Here is a 12,966-nt window from a genome sequence, read left to right as displayed (position 1 = left end):
GACCCCGACGCACGTTTTAACACCGTGTTCCTCCTCTATGGACCCTGTGGGACCAGGCATGTCCGTCGTGTCCCTCCTTCTGGGGCAGAGGCTTCTTTCTGGTCTCACTGGCCCTGCTCATCTGTCTTCTCTAAACCGCAGGGGCCTAACTCTCCAGGGAGCAGGGAGCAGGGAGCAGGGAGCAGGCACTGACCAGTGGGGGTAGTGACGGGGTGATGCTGACGGTGAGGAGGGCCCAGGAATGGAGGGGCGGAGAGCAAATGGGGCTGGCAAACCAAGTCAGAGGAGAGGCCAGCGATCTGGAGGGGCTCTGGGCGGTGTCTGATGCCTGCCACCAGTCCCTGGGGGGCTGAGCCCTGGGGAGTGCGACAGCCACTTTAGCAAGGGCCCGAGCAGGCCAGGTACGGAGGGCCCGATTCCTGCAGACCAGCCCCTCTACCAGCTGAGGGAGCTGGACCGGGGAGGGGCTGAGCAGGAATCCTCCGCCCGCCCAAAGCCCTTCCACTCACCGCATCCCAGGCCCTCACAGCTCGGCCCTCAGGACCTGAGCTGGAGGGCTTTATCTGGGTCTCCCTCCAGCAGCTGCTCCTGTCCCTTGACCTCCGGCCTCTGACATGGCCCATCTGAAGCACGGCTGTGGTGTTGGAAGCTGCAGGGGGCCGGGCCCAGCTGGAGACCGTTTGGCACCCAGACAGCCCGCCTAGAGTTTATGTCCTAATATGGTGATGGCCGGCAGCGGCCTGAGCAGGGACTGGCCCTCATCGGGACTAAAGAGAGGCCACAGACCAAGAAACCTTAGCCCTGGAGACCCCCAACACCCACCCCGGGACCCCAGTGTTCCAGGCTTCTGCTCCTTGTTCCTCACCAGGAAACTCATCCCAGAGAAGTCGAGTCCGGAACCCAGAGAAGCCCAGCCCTTCGGGACGGCGGGGATTCTGCCCCCGACAGTCTCGAGATTCTGAACTTGAGGCCTCAGCGCCCTGCCCGCTCCATCCAGTCTTCTCAGCTGGAGAGGCCAAAACTGCGTCATGCTGCCCAGACGGCGTAGGACCCTGGCACCCCACCCTCTGCCGGGCCGCAGACCCTCCGGAGAGAAGCCCCTCGCAGCTCGGGCTCGTCCCTGCCCTGAGACACACAGTCACGTGCAGAGTCCCCTTGGCCCTCTCCCTTAGTGACAGTCAAGGAATTTTTCCTTTCAAATAACCCTGTCAAAGCTCAGCTTATGCCAAAAATGTGTCCTGGAGCCCTGCCTGATGGCTGTGGGGGTGAGGGGGGGGACTCCAGCTGCTATTTTCAAGGGGACGTAGAAGGAAGGAAAGCGGATGGCGGGAACCAGCCGGGACTCTGAGGCTCTGCCTCCCACCACCCAGCTGGGTCGGCTGGGGCTTCTGTGAGCTGCCACATCACCCACCCCGAGCCTTCCAGCCAGACCTGCCAGGGACCCCATCCACCACTGGCCGGGATGATGGGGGGTGAGGATCCCCGAGGGCAGCTGAAGGTCAGCCAGGCCAGGGGTGGGGCACAGGGACAGCAGGAGCTGGGCATCAGCGCAGAGCAAACTCCCGCCCGCGGGAGAGGTGTTGGGAGTCAGCTGCTGAGTCGCTTCTAGGCGCCCTGGGCCAGCCCTTGCACATGCGACAGCGCGAGCACCCCGCCAGTGCAGGTCCGCCCCTGCTGGCCCCAGGACCCTGCCCATTACTCTGCTCCTCTTCTCCCTCTGACCATGCCCCGCGCCCGGTGTGGCTCCCCGAGGAGCAGAGAGGCTCCTTCGCTGGCGCTGGGCGAGGCTGCAGTTCCCCGGGGAGCCACTCCGTGGCAGGCACAGCCCACACTCTGGAGGCAGCCAGCTCCCAGCCGAGCTCGGAGAGCATGGGAGGCGTAGAGGGGAGCAGGAGGACCCATGAACGTTCCCCACGCCCCTGCACTGCCCACGGAAAGGCTGTGTGGTTCCCGACATGAAGGGAGCGGGTCGGAGTCAGGTGGCCTTTGCTCATTGTGTCAGAATGACCTTGGGCAAGTCCCCTCCCCTCCCCAAGCCCCAGGGTGCTTATCTGCAACATGGGAGAGGTCATGCCCACCCCATGAGGGCTGGAGGGATGGATGACATATGTAAAGCAGGCGCTGGGCCAAGGGGAGGTCCTGATAATGGGGGCAGGAGGAGCTGGAGAGGCCCCGGGCCACCTGGCTGGCTGATGCGAAGAACATTCCACTCACACCTCAACCCCCAGTCCCAGCTGAGGACACCTGGCTCTGGGTGGGGAGGCTGGGTGCCCAGACTGTGCCCGCCTCCTGGGGCAGGGGCAGCCTGGCCCTGTGAGGATGGAGAGAGGAAAGGAGATGCAGTCGTACATTGATAGAGGTCAAGGGGCTCACCGCAGGTCACTGGGAGGGCGGAGGAGGGGGCCGCGGGACAGGCCCTGGCGGGGAACCAGGCCTGGACATCTTCCGGGTGCAGCAGGCTGGGGTCCTCCTGACTCCAGGGAAATGCCTTCATTCATCAGAGCGCTGTGCTGGCTTGCTTTCGTCTGCTGCCTACCTACACCCAGCAGCGCATCTGGGAGCCCATCCCTGCCCAGCACCCCAACCCGTCCAAGGGCCCCACCCATTGTCCCAGCTGACTCTCTGCCTCTGGATACCCCTGGCCTCAGCTGGACACTCGGCGTTAGCGGGGGCAGGCCTTATCAATCAGGGCAGCACAGGCTGGGGGGCAGGGGGCAGGCTGGCAGGGGCCCTGAGTGTCCTTGGGCAACCCCCCAGGTCGGAGCCTCTGTGTGCAAACTAGGTGTCATCACGGCGCCTTTGGGGGTGGCTCTTCCTCCCACGAGCATTCACTGAGCACACGCATGTGAGGCATCCAGGACACCATGAACAACACAGCCCGACACGTGTCCTCGCTGTGACGCCCGTCAACAGGACCCCAGAGCCCGGGGGAGATGGAGGGAGAGAGAATAACCCAGGCAGGGAAGGGGACCCCGAGAGCCGAGCTGACCTGCCCAACCCAACCATCAGGCGGCCTGAGCAATCGCTGTGTGACTGCGGGCAGGTCATGCACCTCTCTGAGCTTCGGACTCCCTAGGGGTACTGTCAGGATGAGTGATTCCTGCCCCGGGTGCCAGATGAGATGACAGATGGCCTTGTGGAAGCATCGAGAGCTGTAACGAGGCAGGGTGCCGGGGCCCTGCAGGGAAGGTGACCTCGGGGAGGCTGCCGTTCTAGCCGCGGTTACCTCCCTGCCTCACCCCCAACAGGAGGAGCTGGGCCCAAAGTCACGCTGAGGGCAGGAGGCTGGGGCCCCAGTCGGCCCTGTCCGCCCCCAGGCAGAGAGCCTGTCGCTGAGCAGCCCTGGGCTGTGCAGTGTCAGGTTATATTTAGCCTGGTGGCGGCGACAGGAAGATGCAGAAGTTGCTGCTCCTGGACGGGGGCCACCATGTCACTAACAGTGCTCTCATGGGCAGCCAGGGGCCTAGGGAAGCCAGGGACATTGCAGGCCCAGGGGACAGAGTGGGGAAGCCTGAGAGAGGCCAGCCCGTGAATGAGTGAGTGTGCACGAGTGTAAGTGTGTGTGTGTTAGTGTGTGTGTGTGTGTGTGTGTTAGTGTGTGTGTGTGTGTGTTAGTGTGTGTGTGTGTGTGTGTGTGTGTGTGTGTGTGAGGAAGACAGAGAGAGACCATCCTCTGCCCCACACCGGCATCCGTGGGGAATACTCACTGCTGGGCAAGTGTTGGGAGCTGTGATCTAGACCCCAACTCACACAGAAGGGTGTCTGCAGATAGACCCTCCACGACCCGCCCAGCCTGACACCTTCCCAGGGACCTAGAGGACAGCACGGAGGGCCTCAGGGGCCTACGCATGGCCACCTAGACCCCCGCCAAACCCACGGCGACAGCCTCAGTAGAAAAGCTCCTTCTAGAAAAGCTCTGGGGCTCAGCCCAGGCCTACGCCAGTCTGCGGGGTGCCACTCAACCTGGGCTACGTGGGAGGCACCAGCCCTGCTCCCCAGAGGCCCTGGGAAGGTGAAGCAAGGCCATGCTTATGCGGGAAAGCCGCTCTCACCCCCGCTCCAGGAGGCCTCCACACTTCACCTTTCTCCTCCGACTTCCTGGAGTCTTCCCGCCCCGAGAATCCTTCAGGTCCCCTGTTCCCGATCACAGGAGGCCCTGCGGCCCCCCTCCCGGCCAGGCCTCCCATCTCTGCACACGCAGACACGCTGAGTCCCGAGGAGGCTGGCCTCAGCACCCCCTCCAGTGCACCCCAGCTTCAACCAGTCCTCCAGCTCCCCACGCCGCCCCCTGCCCTCCAAGTCCTCCCAAAGATTTTCTTCACTGCTCCATCCAGCCTCCATGGACGTTTCTCGTGGAGAACTCTTTTTTAAAACTATATCCCTAATTGAGGAGATAATTGTACGCTGGCTTCTAGGGTGAGCTTCTGCCCTCCCCGCAGAGGGACAGCCCCAAGGCCAGGGTCGAGCTGGCTTCACGGGAGATGCTAGTTAAGCAGTGTCTGAGGACCGATCCCGGACTGGAGACAATGACCTGCGCTAACGCCAGGCCTGTGTGGACAGGGCCGTCACCGCACCCTCTAAGCTCCCTTTCGCGTCCGGGGACACCGCCAGCCCTTTCCCAACAGAGTCGGCCCCTTTCAAACCCATCCTGACTCTGGACAGCTGTCGGAACCACCGTGGGAAGTAGGGTGGTGCCTCCCGCTGAAGCACTGTGGAATCCTGCAGCAGTCAGCGTGGAATACAGGTGTGTTTCTGGGCCTCACACCTCCGCCAGCCGCTTCGCCGTGACCTCTACGCAGCCGCCATCCACCGAGAGACAACCTGGGGGCCCTGCCCTCCTCCAGGCCTCTGTAAGCTTCTAGAACTGTGCCCCATCCTGGCCCCCAGGATACCCCAGAATGCCTAGGGGTCCCTCAAGAATGTCCCACCCAATTCCAGCTCTCCCTCGGTCACCCAATCTGTGGCAGCTTCTCAATCATTAAACCGAGAGGACTCGGCCACCTCGCAGCACACCGGGACACCCCAACAAAGACACACGCGAAAGCCTACTGAAAAGTCCGAGGGAACATTCGAGCATCAAAACATACGACAATGACCCAAACTTAAACAGAGAAAACGGACACTGAGTGCAGATGATAGGATCATCTCCTTAGAGAACCGACAAAATCAACAGATACACTATTAAAACTCACGAGACAGTTCAGCGAAGCTGCCCGATACAAAATCAGCCCACGAACCTAGACAGCCTTTCTCCCACCAACACGAAGTTATTAGAACAGGCAGTCGAAAAGAAGACCTCTTTCATAACAGCAAAGAAATGATAAAATGTCTAGGAATTGACCAAGAATGTACAAGGTCTCTATAGGGAAATAAAACAAAACGGAACTTTAAACCAATAAAAAATACAGAAATGATCTGATAAACGGAAGGACAATCCATGCTCTTGCATGGGAAAATTTTATAAGGATATCCATTCTCCCCAAATTTGTATATAAAACCAACTTAATTCCCATCAAGATTCTAGTGGGGGTTTTCTTCCCAGGAACTCGATAAAAGTTCTCTGAAGTTTATAAAGAAAAGTAAAAGGTCCACAAACACTTATGTTGACCTTTAGAACAAAGAATAAAGAGAGAAGATTTGCCTTTCTAGATAATAAGACATACTAAATGCGATAGTTTTGGGTGGGGGGGTTGTTTTTTTTTTTTTTTTTTAATGTGGTTTCGATGCAAGAACAGACAAACAAATATTTGGAACAGAACAGAGAGCTCAAAGACAGACCCGTGGATATATATGGGAAATGAAGCAGTGACATGACACAACGGCCCCAGAAATCAATGGAAAAGAACAGGCTGTTTACTAGATGTGTTGGGAAAATTGGCTCAGTACACGGAAAAGAAAACACAACTTGATCCCTACTTGACACCGCACATTGAGGTAGGCTCAGAATGGATTAAAGACCCAACTGAGAAAGATAAAACAATTCGGTTAATAGAAGAAACTATTGACCTTCGCACGCTCAAGATGGGGAAAAACTTCTTCAACAAAACTTCGAAGGCGTAAAACTAAAAATCGAACCTTGTTATTGGTATCAAAATTAAGTATCTTTGTCAGATAAATTTAACAGATGACTGAATGGGAGAAGATCTCTGCAATAATCCTGATTCAACAGGAATTAACATCCAGAATATACATACGGAATATTTAACTGTATGTGTTTGTATTTCTAGAATACACAGGCAACTCCTGCAGACCATCGGGAACAAAAGACAGCGGCTTCAATAGAAAAGTGAGCAGAGGATGAGAGCAGGTGATTCGATGAAAGTAAACCCAAGAGGCTGTCCAGCCTGGGAGCCGGCTGCTCTGCCTCACAGGAAATCAAAGAAATGCAAATTCAAGCAGCAAGATATCACTTTCACCTATTAGACTGGCAAAAAGTAGAAAGGTGGGGAACGCCAGGCGTGGCAGGGATGTGGGGGGAACGGGACTTTCACGGTCTGTGCAGGTGGGTGATGATGGTTGCAGCCGTGCTGGGACACAGTCGGACAGTACTTAGGTGAATGAAGGGTGCGCAGACCCTGTGATCCAGCAACGCCCCCCCCCCCCGGGGATGCATCCCAAAGACACCTTCGCATGAGCCAGAGGGGCCATGGGTGAAGATTTCACGGCAGCATTATTTCTGGAGATGCTCTGGGGGCCCCCCCCGGGAGAAAATGAGATGGGTACATCAATAGAACAGGAAGCTACAGACCAGATGTCAAGTAACAGCCTGAATGGACTTAAAGGCAAACTCTTGTGTAAGCAAAGTCAACACCGGAATACAATACATACTACATATCGTTTACATAAATTAAACCTATATGCACCCAGACAAAATACACATTTTGCAAAGAACTGATGCAAGCGACACATTCACAGGAAGTACATTTGAATGGTTGCCTCAGGGGAGGGTAATGGGACTACAGAGTGAGACGAAAAGAAAAAGGAAAGAAAAAAAATCGAGTGAAAGAAAAAGCAAAAAACAATAGCACAAATGTGGTTTCCATGAAAAGGCAAGAGCTGGGGCCAGCAGAAGCCTGGGGGGCCGTGGGGGGCAGTGGGGGGCGGTGTGCGGTTGGCGGGGAGAGAGAGAAGCAGGTGGGGACACAGGACAAGGAGGAGCTCTATACGGGACAAAAATGCTGAGGCCCTGGGTCGCCTCGCTTCTCACGGTTGGCCAGGACCTGCTCTTGGTCATGGATGACACCCCGTCTAATGGCCAGCAGAATGAGCCTCCACACTTGACTCTGCCTTTTGGCATCTGTCACCTGATTTTCGGCACCTCTCCCTGTAATACCTGGGAGGGCAGGTGTTGGATCCCACTTAGCCAATGAGAAATTGCGGCTCTGGAGACCGAGCTAAAATCCATGTTTCCTGGGAACCTGAGCCCATCATGCCCCCAAAGGGCCCTCTGGGGCAAGACAGCCTGTGCATCAGTAGCGTACGCCGGGCACGGCCCTGGAGCAGAGAGAGGAAACTGGGTGGGAGTTCCCACTCGGGCACCCACTAGCTGGATAAAGCCCCTTGGCCTTTCTAGGCAAGTTTCCCCACTGTGAAGACGGAGAGGAGGCCAGCCTCTCAGAGCGCCATGAGGACCACCTGCCTGAAAGCATGTGTCCCAGCGTGCCAACTGGACGCACACTCATGGTTAGCATGCCCGTGAGCCTGCCGGTGCAGCTGCCACCAACACCTCCCCAGCTCTGGTCCCCACCCAGGCCTCCTTGGTCCACCTCTGAGTTGGGGGAGGCTGAGAGTCTCAGATGCCTTCCCTGCACCCCCACAGTGCCCCCCGCCACACACACACACACAGCAGGGCTAGAAGACTCCCAGCTCTCTCAGTGGCCACCTCAGGCCACCTCTCCCTGGCCCACCTTCTTCTGGCCCCGACAGTCTCTCTGTCCTCTAAGATCCTCCCAGCCCGGCATTCGGTTACTCTAAGGCTTTTCAGAGAGGAAGAGGCTGAAGCCCAGAGAAGGAAAATGACTCGCCCAAAGTCACACAACGACTCTGTAACTGAGCCAGACATTGCTCCCCAGTCACTGACACTCGACGCAGGGCTTCTGCAACACAGCACACTGCCCACCTCATTCATTCATTCATTCATTCATTGAACAAGCCTATACTGAGCTCCCACTAGACACTAGACACAGATACAACAGAGAACAAAACAGGCAGCCAGCCGCCTGTGCTCAGCGAGCTTACGGTCTAGTGGGAGAGTTCAGACATGGCCACCTGATCCAGAACTGCGAGCAAGGGAGACGGTGGGCCACGGAGGAAACACGGCCTGCCCTCGAGGGGCCCCGTGTCCCCGAAACAGAGAGAGCTTCGTTCAAGGCCAACCACAGTTCACAGCATGGTGTTCTTTATGGGCCCTGGACTAAGGACAGGACAGGACTTTACGGGGGCAGTGGCTCATCCAGGACCTCCCCCATACTCATCACCTATCCCAGGTGTCCATTCACTGCCCCGCCCCCACCTTCTGGCCCTGACCCCAGGGCCCTCCTCCCACGTCAGACAGGAAAGTTTCTGCTAAACTCCCCCACACTAAGGAGCTAGATATTTCCACCTTCTTCCCTGCACACAGGGGAGGGGTGATGAGAGAACGTGTTTTTAAAGAAAAAGGCTCATTCTCTACCCGTGAAAGGTCCTCTAATGGAGACATCCCAAGCACCCTCGGGAGAGATGTTTACGTGTGAAAGGGCTTTCTTGGAACCTCTCAAGTCACACCACCCTGGAAGCCACTTCCGGGCACAAAAGAGGCTGAGTCTCACCCCATCTCACACGTGCACCCCCACGCTGGCCCTCCTGCTGCCCACAGCCTCCCTCCCCAGAATCAAGGCCACCATCAAACTCTGCTCCCATCCCGGCAGGCTCTGTGCAAATATTTACATAGCTCCTCTCCGGGGGCCACAGCAGACACAACATGGAGGAGCCACCCTCGCGACACTCTCCAGACCCCAGAGTTGGCCAGGAGTGGCTGACGCCCCTCAATCCCGGCAGGCTTGCCTCGCCCCGGGGTGGGGCTGGGACAAGACGCCACCAAGCGGGCCAGATCCAGCTCAGGGGGATCCCTCCCTGGAGCCTTGGAGGGAGAGTGCTTGTGGGGACAGCAGCCCTGTTCCTGGCCGCATGCAGGTGCTCTCACCTGTCCTGTCTCCGTGCACCTAAGCATGGAGGGAACCCCAAGGTGAAGGGAACCCCTGATGGCTTCTGCCCCTCAAGAAAAGTGCTAACCTTGTCCCCCCTTGTCCCCTAGGGTGGATTCCGGGCTGCTCCCATCTCAAGGACACGCCTAGGCACCAGCCTCCGTTTGACCTGCCTGCCCAACCCCATATACCCAGGCACAGCCTCAACGGCCACCAGACTGATAAGGGGTCTGGGGCCTGAGGCTCAGGACGGTCAGATGGGAGTGGGTGTCTGAGCCCGGGAGGGGCTCGCTATGCTGAGAAGTGGTGTGGGAGTGTCACAGCTAGGAGCCTGATTTCAGGGGGCACGGAGGAGATGGGGAAATGGCCTGGCGTGTGCAGAAAATCTGCCCTCACAAGGAGACCCATGGGAGTGTCACTGGTGCCAGAAGTGCCTACACGAGCACCTGGGAAGCTGGGGTCTCAGTCTGGGGACTGTAGCCACCCCTGGGGCTCTGGCTCCCCACAGGCACTGGGAACATGGGGCACAGGATGGCCCGCAAGTCCCCACCCCTCCCCCAGCCCACGGCTCAGCTGTTGCAGTGGGGCCCTCTGACCCTGTTACCATGGCAACCAGCCTGCAGCTGGAGCCGAGAAGCCGACAGACTCTTCTCTAGAGACACCCCCATCCCCACCCACGCACAGGCTCTGGGGGACACAGGGACATGGAGACCAGGCCAGGACAGGCAGAGGTACGGGGAGCCAGACGGATTCCAGAGGGAGAAAGGCTCAGGGGGGCTGGTGGGAGGAGGAAGAGAGACAGATGCAGGGAGGAAGAGATAAAGACCAGGGGGACAGAGAGGCGCAGGGAGGGAGCCATGGGGAGAAGGAAAGCAGTGGAGACCGCGGGCACAGGCAGACGGGCTGAGCGCGGCGGCAGGCGGGTTGCTGAGCGGTGGAAACAAAGAGCAGAGGGACCGCAAGGGACAGAGAGCGGGGGACCCCCACGTGGCCTGGCACAGGAGGGCAGCAAGCAAGGAGAAGCCACAGATCAAAGGGCCCCGAGGCCACCCCTCAGCGCTGTGGGGATACAGGTGTACACCAGCAGCATTTGCTGCCCAGGCACGGCCCCTGGGTCCCGCAGCCGCGCCGCCACCTGCCAGCCCCACACTGCCTGGCTCTGCTCCCATGCCACCTTAGTCCTGGGTCTAACATTAAGGGGCATGGACACAGGGCCAGTGAGTCCCTGGCACCTTGTGTCTCTCCCTCCAGCCCACACCCCGCCAGTCCAGCCTCCCTGCCTCCCAGCAGTCCCAGCAGCTACATAACGGAGCTGTCTGGCTCCGGGCCCTGATACTGCACAGAGCTAGGCCAGAGGCACCGACGCGGCACAGCTGTCCGCAGCGGCGCCTGCCAGCAAAAGGCCCCACCTCCTGCCCCACCACCCACCTCCCTGGGGCTGAAGCCCAGGGACCCACTCCCCTAGGGCTGGCCCAGGCAGAGACACTGAGAAAAGCCTGGACAGCAACGAGAGGTGGCATTGGCATTGCGCACCTCTGCCTCGCTCCTCTGCCCACGCACAAACGTGTGAGCGCGTGTGCACACGCACACATAGCCCAGGCCGGGCCTTGGGGATCCTCCCAAGGGACTGAGCACCTCAAGGCGGGGGTGGAGGGTGGGGGAACAAAGGAAATCGGCCTACGTCCTAGGCCTCCAGTGCCAGGACAGGTGGGGACGCACGTGACCTGAGGGCCCGGGCCAGCCTGTTGGCCGGCAGGAGCTACCTGATCCCATGGAAACTAGGTGAGGGCAGAGATGGCTGGCACAGAATTTTCTGGGTCAAAGCCCCGTTTGGAGTCGTAACTTGAAGGGGGCAAAGAGCTTGAACTTGGGCAAGGGGCCTGGGTTCTAGTCCCACTCCCTCTACTGATTCTCTGGTAACTGGACCTCTGCTTCTCAGTTTTTCCACCTGTAATTCGAGTGGGCTGGATTAAGTGATCCTCAAGGTCACCAAGATTCCATAATAGTTCCTCTGCAGAAGGGGTCCTGTGGCCATCCTCTCCCAAAGGAGCCAGCCTGGGGCAGGAGGGAGGGCCGGCTCCGCACACACTACAGAGAAGACCGAAGCGTGCCGAGGGGCCGCGTTAGTACAGTGTCGCAGTAGAAACGAGCTCGAGGCGGTAACTAACTTGCCCCATGTTACATAATTTCTGGTGTTAGACCTGAACCCAGGACTTAACGTAGTCACATTGCGTTCATTACACCAATGGTTTGTAACTTTCAAAATAAAATTGTACAAAACATAACATGCATCTATAAGTTCCCCTGTAACTAGTTGGTGTCATTTTTAATACGTGACACAGAGTGGGTAGGGCTCTGATCAGACAGACACGGTTCCATTCCCAGCTCTGCTATTTACTAGCTGTGTGACTTTGGAAAAGTTTCTTAATTTCTCTGAACTCGTTTTCTTATCCATAAATGGAGAAAAAGTTGTATCTATCTCCCAGGGTTGTTGTGAAGATTCCACAAGATAATGTAAGTGTAACATTTAGCCCAGTGTCCAGCACAAAGAAGCCACCCACCGACGTTAGCTAGTACTAGATGGCCAGGCAGATACGAAAGCAGATCTGCTCTGATTAAGGTTCTGGGAGACATCAGTGAAAAAGCAGACAGAGGCCCTGCCTTCGGAGTTTCCATCCAGTCTTGCAGCCCTGGCCTCCTTGCCAGAATCCCCAAGTGCCATGAGCAAATCCTCTTCCACAGGGCCCCAATGAGCGTGCCCCCCTCTGGTGCTGTCCAGTGATGTCACTGGCTGGGCACCCCAGCAAAAGCAGGGTCATCCGGGGATACAAGCCTTTACAGGGCAGCAGCAGCCAACTGTGAGCATACAGGGGAAGTTCCAAGAGGCAGGGCCAGGGGCATGGGGCCGCAGGCTCACTCTGCCTACCCCCCTGGGGGGAGAGGGGGGACAGGATGCTGTCTACAGCAGGGAAGCTCCTTGTGGGCAGGAACCTCGTCTGTCTTGTTCACTGCTCTACCTGCAAGATCCTGGCTTCAGTAAATGCTCGTTGGATACACGCTGGTGAGCAGCAAGGTTTGGGCAGCCGTGGGCAGTCCAGCAGCACCTTCGCCAGCCACCTCCCCAGCCCCCTGCACTGCACTCCCTAAGCAGAGCCCACCCCACCAAGACAGGCGTGATGTGGGAGCAGGCCGGCCCAGGGCTCTGTTTATCCGCTCTCCGGAAGCCCAGAGCAGCTGGGCTAGAAGGCGGAGGCTGAGCAGAGACACCTGGCGAAGGAAGGGACGGCGGGCGGGGCACTCGACAGATGAGACAAAGGGAACCGAGGTTGGGGAGAGGCACGCACCTCATGCCAGGTGCAGCTTAAGTGCAGAAGAGAAAGGGGTTAGGAAGGGGCAGCAGAGAGAGAGCCAGAGTCCCGCAGCCCTCCCCACCCTCGCCCTCAGTGACATCTCCCCAGATCAGTCGTGGCCGGAGGTCAGCGCCGGACCCGCCAGCCTGACCTATGACCTCCGTCCACGCACACACCTGCCATCCCGGCCCCGTCCAACTCCAGTCCACCTAGCCGAACGTGCCCACATCTGCCCATGGAGGAAGGAACCAGAGGCCCCAGACCCACAGCCAAGCAGCCCCTTAGCCACCCCGAACACCACTCCACCAGAATGAGTGTAGTGAAGAGAACCAGAAAGCCCCACGGCCCCAACGCTCAGCCCGCGACTCCCACCTAGCGCAGTAGAGTGGCTCCAAGCCGGTGTCACGCCCCCAAGGAGCCCGCTCAGGTTCCAG

At 58.3% G+C, this 12,966-nt stretch overlaps 1 protein-coding gene across 1 annotated transcript in view; it reads right to left on the bottom strand.

Annotated features, from left to right (window-relative positions):
* KCNH2 (potassium voltage-gated channel subfamily H member 2) overlaps window positions 1-12,966 on the bottom strand; it is a 31,151-nt gene that overhangs the window by 15,003 nt on the left and 3,182 nt on the right.

This window comes from Pteropus alecto, unplaced genomic scaffold, assembly GCF_000325575.1.
Source record: "Pteropus alecto unplaced genomic scaffold, ASM32557v1 scaffold48, whole genome shotgun sequence".
NCBI classification, from domain to species: domain Eukaryota; kingdom Metazoa; phylum Chordata; class Mammalia; order Chiroptera; family Pteropodidae; genus Pteropus; species Pteropus alecto.
The sequence above is the reverse complement of the archived record's forward strand: the minus strand, read 5'-3'. Positions and strand labels throughout refer to the sequence as shown.